Source organism: Glycine soja, chromosome 3, assembly GCF_004193775.1.
Source record: "Glycine soja cultivar W05 chromosome 3, ASM419377v2, whole genome shotgun sequence".
NCBI lineage: Eukaryota > Viridiplantae > Streptophyta > Magnoliopsida > Fabales > Fabaceae > Glycine > Glycine soja.
The window spans coordinates 12,411,571-12,421,822 of NC_041004.1; the positions used below are offsets into that span (position 1 = coordinate 12,411,571).

Sequence of the window (10,252 nt, forward strand, 5' to 3'; positions counted from 1 at the left end):
GCAGAGGTATGTTTACCTCTACTTTTCTGAATGTTTCCAAGATCTCTTTCTCTGCCTCTTCCATTTTTTTGTTGGAAACTGCTCTTAGAGGGAATGGAAGAGGAGGGATGTGCTGCTTCTGCAAATCAGAATTACCAGTGGAAGATTCACCTGCACAGAAATTGTTAGGTAAATTTTTGTCATTACCTTTTTCTGGGTTAGAGTGAAGTTGGGCAGGTTCATTTGCAGATGAGGAAGGTGCTACGGGTTGAGGTCCTTGACACTGCTTTCCCGACCTCAATGAAATGGCATTGACATTTTTGGGATTTTGGACAGCTTGAGAAGGCAGCTTGTCAGAATTCTGGGACTGTTGTTGATTCAATTGTGTAGCCAATTGTCCCATCTGATTGGTTAAGCTCTGAATGGAGGCTCTGGTCTCTTGTTGAAACTGCATGTTCTGCATAGTCATTTGCCTCACAAGTTCTTCGAGGGAAGGTTGTGGAGGGGTCTCAACTGTTGGCTGTTTCTGGGGCTGTTGCTGTTGTTGGATTGGTGGAGGAATGTATGGTCTGCATGGGCCAGCAACATTTTGGAAGGAAGGAACAAGCTGCTGTTGTTGTTGCTGAGGGCTAGACCATCTGAGATTAGGGTGATTCCTCCATCCAGGGTTGTATCTGTTGCTGGAGAGGTCATAATTGTTCTGCTGTGATTGATTTTGCTGCTGAGGTTGAGGAGGTCTATTGTAAATATTAGCAGCATAAGCTTCAGGCTGCTCAATTGCTCCAGGTTGCTGCATGGAAGGGCAAAGGTCTGTATGGTGGTCAGCAGAGGAGCACAAACCACAGACCCTTGCAACAGGTACAGATTTCTGGTTCAAGGCCAGCTGGGTTACCAAGTTAACCAATGCATCCAATTTGCCTTCAAGCTTCTTAGTTTCAGATGATGCAGCTGAGTTTGTAGCTACCTCATGCACTCCTCTAATGACTATAGCATCATTTCTGGCGCTAAACTGCTGGGAGTTGGAAGCCATCTTCTCAATTAAATTTCTGGCTTCAGTAGGAGTCATGTCTCCAAGGGCTCCACCACTGGCAGCATCTATCATACTTCTCTCCATATTACTAAGTCCTTCATAAAAATATTGGAGAAGCAGCTGCTCTGAAATCTGATGGTGAGGGCAACTGGCACATAGTTTTTTAAATCTCTCCCAGTATTCATACAGGCTCTCTCCACTGAGTTGTCTAATACCTAAGATATCCTTCCTGATGGCTATGGTCCTGGAAGCAGGGAAATTTTTTTCTAAGAATACTCTCTTCAGATCATCCCAGCTCGTGATGGACCTTGGAGCAAGGTAATACAGCCAGTCCTTTGCCACTCCCTCTAATGAATGAGGAAAAGCCTTTAGAAATATGTGATCCTCTTGGACATCTGGGCGTTTCATGGTGGAGCAGACAATATGAAATTCTTTCAAATGTTTGTGCGGGTCTTCACCTGCAAGGCCATGAAACTTTGGAAGCAAATGGATCAGTCCAGTTTTAAGAACATATGGGACATCCTCATCAGGGTATTGGATGCACAAGCTTTCGTAGGTGAAATCAGGTGCAACCATTTCCCTTAGAGTCCTCTCACGGGGTGGAGGTTGTGCCATGTTCTCAGAATTTTCAAAATTAGAATGCTCAGAATCAGAATGCTCAAAATTATAATGCTCAAAATCAGGATGTTCAAAATCACCAATAACAGAATGCACAGATTCACCAGTAATGGAATGCTCAGAATGATCACAAGGTATAAAATGATGCCTAACTAATCTATGAAATGTCCTATCTATCTTAGGATCAAAGGGTTGTAAGTCAAATGGATTTCCTCTAGTCATACACTACATTCAGCATGCACAACTAGTTGCTTTGTCATGTAAATAAAGGTGCAGGTTTGAACTACAGCTACCCTCAAATGATATCCAAATGACTTGAAATTTTGTGAGAAACCTTATAAAATGATGAGAAGATAGCACAAAAAATTTCAGGCAAAAATTCAAAGTCTAACTATGGAAGCTAAAAATGGTAGGTTAAGAAAAATAAGTGAATAAAACTTGAAAAATAAAAAACTTTTGACAGAATCACTATTTTTGGACGATGGAGACCTCAGTCGGCCTATGGCTGGCTACCATGGTGTAGGAAATTTTTTTCTACCCCAAATACATATATAATAATTGCGATTCTGATAACCGGAGCAAAAGTTATGGCCGTTTGAAGTTTTGACAAACACAAAATTTGCTACTTTTTTGGAACTTTCAAATCTGACCAAACTAAAGGCTCTAGCTATTTTTCCCACAAAATATAGATTAAAAGAAGTTACCACAAAAAATTTCAGCCAAAAATAACAACTCTAGCTACTAAAACAAAAAATCTCAAATAATTCAGCATGGGTGGTCGCTAAATCCGTCGCTACTTGATTTCTACTACTACTCTGTTTTGCCGCACGCAAAAGTGGTCGCTAAGTTCGTCGCAAAACACTATTCACAGCAAAACACCCAAAACTGAAACAGGGGAAGCGCTTAATAGGAAAACTGAAACAGAACACACACTAAACAAAATACCAGGACACTAAACAACACTAACACACATACTAACACAATACTAACAATTAAACATAAAACACGAAGGAATTAAACACACAACACTAGCTAGCTATTATGAACCTTTGGACACTGCTCCCCGGCAACGGCGCCAAATTTGATCGAGGCCGTACCCGAATCAAATAAACATGAAAATGCAGTAACTAGGAAGTGATCCGAGGTCGTTTCCCAACGAACAATGACAAACCAAATGTTCATAATATACTTGCGCAGTAACAGTAACGATTGGGGGGGCGGGTTTGTTTGTTTTGTGATTAAAGAGAAGAACAAGTAAACTGGAATATGAAACTACTAATATTAAAAACGGGTTGTTTCCTCTGATTCAGAAGCCATTCTCTTATCCTGGGTTATGGAGAATTCGTCCCTAACAGTCAACCACTTAATCCAACCCTATTTCAATTTACTAAGCGAAAATCAACTTAGGGTTGTCAATACGTGATTAGGCACCACATACACCAGTTAGCCCTTCGTCCATTAAGCATGAACGCAAGTTAGGCTCAGAGGCAATTAATCGAACACGAAGCGTGCACTGATTAATGTTCACCAATTTGGGATAACTGGTGAAGGGAAAACTTCCAGGAAACCACATTACAAATGAAACCTCAAAGAGAGTTGGGCTTTGTCCTCAAAAGGAAACAACACCAGAAAAACTAGCCTTCCATAGATTCAAACAGAAAACGCAAATGAAACATGAAGCAGAAACGTAAATGAACAGAAACGTAAATGAACAGAAATGTAAATGAAACAGAAACGTAAATGAAAGTAGAAGAAGAAGCAAGAACAAAATTGTAATTAGAAGCAGAAAACGGAAAATTGCATTAAGAACGAAAACAGTAGCCTTAGAACAGAAAAACGTAGAAACCTAAAACAAAAGCTCTGAATAATAAAATAGCATAACAGAATGGCCTTGCACGAATCCCAAGGCTGCTATTTAAAAAGAGTCACTCAAACTCACTGGGCCCTATTACAATACTCTGGCCCAAAACGAAATAAACACTGAACAACATAAAATAAAATTGCGAAATTTCCTAATTAGAAATTAACTAAGGTAAGCACTGCTTTATTTGCCCTCTTCAAGTCCATAACCAAAATCCGGATTAAGCCCAATGTTTCATTAATTCCTGAAATTAGATTAAAAACATCAAATTAGCTAAATGAGCCCAAATAATAAAATTGCCTGATTAATTGACAATTAAGACCAATCAGTAATTAAAATGGTGCAAAAAGGGTTTAGAAAATAGAAGAAAATGATGGCACATCAGTGGAGGATGCACGAAAAGCGCTAGGCAACAAATTCGTGGGGCTCCGGACTCAATGGTGGAGGATTCATGAACGACAATCAATTCGTGGGGCTCCGAATAAGATGGTGGAGGATTCACGAACAGCGCTAGGCAATCAATTCGTGGGGCTCTGGACTCAATGGTGGAGGATGCATGTATGGCAATCAATTCATGGGGCACGAATAAGATGGTGGAGGATGCACGAACAGCACTAGGCAATCAATTCGCGGGGCTCCGGACTCAATGGTGGAGGATGCATGTATGGCAATCAATTCATGGGGCACGAATAAGATGGTGGAGGATGCACGAACAACACTAGGCAATCAATTCGTGGGGCTCCAGACTCAATGGTGGAGGATGCATGAACGAAAATCAATTCATGGGGCTCCGAATAAGATGGTGGAGGATGCACGAACAGTGCTATGCAATCAATTCGTGGAGCTCCAGACTCAAAGGTGCAGGATGTATGAACGGAAATCAACTCTTGGGGCTACGAATAAGATTTGATGATGGAGGATTTACGAATAGCGCAAGGAAATCAATTCGTGGGGCTCCAGACTCAATCGTGGAGGATGGATGAACGACAATCAATTCATGGGGCTTCGAATAAGATTTGATGATAGAGGATGCATGAACAGTGCTTGACAATCAATTCGTGGGGCTCCAGACTCAATGGTGGAGGATGCATGAACGGCAATCAATTCATGAGGCTCCGAATAAGATGGTGGAGGATGCACGAACAACACTAGGCAATCAATTCGTGGGGCTCCGGACTCAATGGTGGAGGATGCATGAAAGAAAATCAATTCATGGGGCTCCGAATAAGATGGTGGAGGATGCACGAACAGCGCTAGGCAATCAATTCGTGGGGCTCTAGACTTAATCGTGGAGGATGCATGAACGACAATCAATTCATGGGGCTTCGAATAAGATTTGATGATAGAGGATGCATGAACAGGGCTTGGCAATCAATTCGTGGGGCTCTGGACTCAATTGTGGAGGATGCATGAACGACAATCAATTCATGGGGCTCCAAATAAGATGGTGGAGGATGCACGAACAGCGCTAGGCAATAAATTCGTGGGGCTCCAGACTCAAAAGGTGGACGATGTATGAACGACAATCAATTCATGGGGCTCTGAATAAAATTTGATGGTGGAGGATGCACGAAAGGCGCTAGGCAATCAATTCATGGGGCTCCGGACTCAAAGGTGGAGGACGTATGAATGACAATCAATTCATGGGGCTCCGAATAAGATGGTGTAGGATGCACGAACAGCGATAGGCAATCAATTCGCGGGGCTCCAGACTCAATTGTGGAGAATGCATGAACGACAATCAATTCATAGGGCTCTGAATAAGACTTGATGATGGAGGATGCACGAACAGTGCTAGGCAATCAATTCATGGGGCTCCAGACTCAATGGTGGAGGATGCATGTATGGCAATCAATTCATGGGGCACGAATAAGATGGTGGAGGATGCATGAACAACGCTAGGCAATCAATTCGTGGGGCTCCGGACTCAATGGTGGAGGATGCATGAACGACAATCAATTCATGTGGCTCCGAATAAGATGGTGGAGGATGCACAGACAGCGCTAGGAAATCAATTCGTGGGGCTCCGGACTAAATCGTGGAGGATGCATGAATGACAATCAATTCATGGGGCTTCGAATAAGATTTAATGATAGAGGATGAATGAACAGCGCTGGACAATGAATTCGTGGGGCTCCGGACTCAATCGTGGAGGATGCATGAACAACAATCAATTCATGGGGCTTCGAATAAGATTTGATGATAAAGGATGCATAAACAGCGCTTGACAATCAATTCGTGGGGCTCTAGACTCAATGGTGGAGGATGCATGAACGACAATCAATTCATGGGGCTCCGAATAAGATGGTGGAGGATACACGAACAACCCTAGGCAATGAATTCGTGGGGCTCCGGACTCAAAGGTCAACTATGTATGAACGACAATCAATTCATGGGGCTCCGAATAAGATTGTGTAGAATGCACGAACAGCGATAGGCAATCAGTTCGTGGCGCTCCGAACTCAATTGTGGAGAATGCATGAACGAAAATCAATTCATGGGGCTCCGAATAAGACTTGATGATGGAGGATGCATGAACAGCGCTAGGCAATCAATTCGTCGGGCTCCGAATAAGATTTGATGATGGAGGATGCACGAACAGCGCTAGGAAATCAATTCGTGGGGCTCCAGACTCAATGGTGGAGGATGCATGAACGACAATCAATTCATGGGGCTCCGAATCAGATGGTGGAGGATGCACGAACAGTGCTAGGCAATCAATTCGTGGGAATCCGGACTCAATTGTTGAGAATGCATGAACGGAAATCAATTCATGGGGCTCCGAATAAGACCTGATGATGGAGGATGCATGAACACCGCTAAGCAATCAATTCGTCTGGCTGCAGACTCAATGGTGGAGGATGCATGTATGGCAATCAATTCATGGGGCTCCGAATAAGATGGTGGAGGATGCACGAAAAGCGCTAGGCAATCAATTCATGGGGCTCATAATAAGATTCGATGATGGAGGATGCTAGAACAGCGCTAGGAAATCAATTCGTGGGGCTCCAGACTCAATTGTGGAGGATGTATGAACAAAAATCAATTCATGGGGCTCCGAAAAAGATGGTGGAGGATGCACGAATAGCGCTAGGCAATCAGTTCGTGGGGCTCCAGACTCAATGGTGGAGGATGCATGAACGAAAATCATTTCATGTGGCTCCGAATAAAATTTGATGGTGGAGGATGCATGAACAGTGCTATGCAATCAATTCGTGGGACTCCGGACTCAGAGGTGGAGGATGTATGAACGACAATCAATTCATAGGGCTACGATTAAGATTTGATGATTGAGGTTGCACGAACAGCGCTAGGCAATCAATTCGTGGGGCTCCGGATTCAATGGTGGAGGATGCATGAACGGAAATAAATTCAAGGGGCTCCAAATAAGATGGTGGAGGATGCACGAACAACGCTAGGCAATCAATTCGTGGGGCTCCAGACTCAATGGTGGAGGATGCATGAACGACAATAAATTCAGGGGGCTTTGAATAAGATTTGATGATGGAGGATGCACGAACAGCACTAGGAAATCAATTCGTGGGGCTGCAGACTCAATGGTGGAGGATGCATGAACAATAATCAATTCATGGGGCTCCGAATAAGATGGTGTACGATGCATGAACAACGCTAGGCAATCAATTCGTGGGGCTCCGGACTCAATGGTGGAGGATGCATAAACGACATTCAATTCATGGGGCTTCGAATAAGATTTGATGATAGAGAATGCATGAACAACGCTTGGCAATCAATTCATGGGGCTACGAATAAGATTTGATGATGGAGGTTGCACGAACAGCGCTAGGCAATCAATTCGTGGGGCTCCGGGCTTAATGGTGGAGGATGCATGAACGACAATCAATTCATGGGGCTCCAAATAAGATGGTGGAGGATGCACAAAAAGCGCTAGGCAATCAATTCGTGGGGCTCCGGACTCAATGGTGGAGGATTTATGAACGACATTCAATTCATGGGGCTTCGAATAAGATTTGATGATAGACATTGCATGAACAGCGCTTGGAAATCAATTCATAGGGCTCCGGACTCAATGGTGGAGGATGCATGAACGACAATCAATTCATGGGGCTTCGAATAAGTTGGTGGAGGATGCACGAACAACACTGGGCAATCAATTCATGGGGCTCCAGACTCATTGGTGTAGGATGCATGAACGACAATCAATTCAAGGGGCTCCGAATAAGATTTGATGATGGAGGATGCACTAGCAGGGCTAGGCAATCAATTTGTGGGGCTCCGGACACAATTTTGGAGGATGCATGAACGACATTCAATTCATGGGGCTTCGAATAAGATTTGATGATAGAGAATGCATGAACAACGCTTGGCAATCAATTCGTGGGGCTACGAATAGGATTTGATGATGGAGGATGCACTAGCAGGGCTAGGCAATCAATTCATGGGACTCCGGACTCAATGGTGGAGGATGCATGAACGGAAATCAATTCATGGGGCTCCGAATAAGATGGTCGAGGATGCACGAACAACGCTAGGCAATCAATTTGTGGGGCTCCGGACACAATGGTGGAGGATGCATGAACGCCAATCAATTCATGGGGCTCCGAATAAAATTTGATGGTGGAGGATGCACGAACGGCGCTAGGCAATCAATTCGTGGGGCTCCGGAGTCAATGGTGGAGGATGCATGAACGATAATCAATTCATGGGGCTCCGAATAAGATGGTCGAGGATGCACGAACATCCTTAGGCAATGAATTCGTGGGGCTCCGGACTCAATTGTGGAGAATGCATGAACGTCAATCAATTCATAGGGCTCCGAATAAGACTTGATGATGGAGGATGCACGAACAGCGCTAGGATTTCAATTCGTCGGGCTCCGAACTCAATGGTGGAGGATGCATGTATGGCAATTGTCGCAACCTACCCTTCGGCGGGAGGGCGACGCGAGACTCGCGGGATGCGTGTTCCACGAAAGGAATACGCGCGGAGTCGCCACCAACGTTTATTTGAGGAAAACGTCGGAAAAACCGGAAAAGACGCGATCTACGAATTTTTAGTGAAAGGTTCGGGAGTTGTATTTACGCACGGGGAAGGTATTAGCACCCCACACGCCCGTCCCAAGGGACGGCAGCCTTTAATCGAATGTGCAAACATGACTTTGATTTTTATGTTCCCTTTTATGTTCTTATATCCTTTATACCCTTTTTATATTTTTTTCTTTTTTGTGGTCGACAAGGGTGTTTCCCTTTGCTCCTACGTATTCCTCAATTGCGATGAGGAAATCAGACCTACGTAGTTCTTTTAGAACAAAGTGTTTGGTTAAGTTGTTTTTGTCCTTTTTTGCAAAATATGTTTTTTATTGAACAAAAGGTCATTTAAGGTGTTGAACCATTAAACGGTCTTTTGATTTTGAAAGGGGAGAAACGTTAAGGCGTTGGACCATTAACGATTTCTTGTTTTTGAAAGGAGAGAAACGTTAAGGCATTGGACCATTAACGATCTCTTGTTTTTGAAAGGAGAGAAACGTTAAGGCATTGGACCATTAACGATCTCTCGGGGTGGTCGACAAAAGCGGGGCTTTTGCTCCTACGTATCCTCAATGAGGAACTCAGACCTACGTAGTTCTTTCTTATCAAGTGATTCTTTTTTATTTAAGTGGTGATCATTTTAAGGCGTTGGACCTTAAAAATGATCCATTTTACTTAGTGAGAAATTGAGATGACAAACTTCAAAAGCCTATTTTTGTGGACGAGCTTGACTAGGCGAATTGATTTTAGCCTTTAGTTTCACTTTAGTTATTAATCAATTCGATTAAGAATGAGAAATCCCAAAGAGAAAACGTCCGATTGATTTTCCGCTTTATTTTACTAAAAAAGATATTTTTTGATTATTATATTATTTTTTACCTCTTTTTGATTTCCAACGTGGTTACGGCACGACCGAACGGTCGGAATTGATTTTAACCGAAGTTAATGGATAATACAATTCAAACGTTCGGTGGAAATTTATTTTATTTTTAAGTTAAGCGAGAAACGACTTAAGTAAAATGGCTTAAGCACGTCAACAGGGGGTATAAAAAGTAAACAAAACGAGAATAAAAATGCACGAAACACAATGTGGACCACTACGGGTGCATAGAATGAATCGAAAAGCTTGGTTCGAGGTACTTACCCGTTGAAGATCGAAGAACGATGAAGAACGAATGAAGAACGTCGAAGAACGGTTGAAACCTTTGCGAGATTCCTCACGGAAAACGTTACGGAAACGTTTCGGAAGCGCCTCGGCTTAGATTTTCTTCACGGAAACAATTTTTCCAAGCAAATTCCAAAGAGAGAGAAGTGCCTAAAGGGCTGGGATCCTTTCCTTCTTCATTTCCTCCCCTATTTATAGCAAAATAGGGGAGGTGGTTGCCGCCCAGCTCGCCCAGGCGAGCTCAGCTCGCCCAGGCGAGCAGGGTTGCTTCCTCCAGAAGCAACCGCCTTCTGGAGGAATCTTCTGGAGGGCCCAAGTGGGCCTGGGTGCTATTTGCACCCCTATTTTTACTAAGTACACCCCCCTCTGCTGTTTTTTTGGTGATTCTTTTTTCGTAAAGTTACGGAAACTTACGAATTTCGTAACGATACTTGTTTTCTTTCCGTAATGTTACGGAACCTTGCGGATTACATAATCATCCCCTTTTTGACTTACGGAATGTTACGGAACCTCACTTAATTATGCAACGATGCTTCCTTTTGATTTCCGGTGTGTCACGGAAACTTACGGATTGTGCATCAATATTTTTTTTG

General features: G+C 43.3%; 1 non-coding gene across 1 annotated transcript; it reads left to right on the forward strand.

Moving 5' to 3' along the window:
- Positions 1–1,139: 1,139 nt before the first annotated feature.
- LOC114407898 lies at positions 1,140–1,246 on the forward strand. The gene has a single exon (XR_003665710.1). It is a non-coding gene; the product is annotated as a small nucleolar RNA R71 (small nucleolar RNA).
- Positions 1,247–10,252: the final 9,006 nt, after the last annotated feature.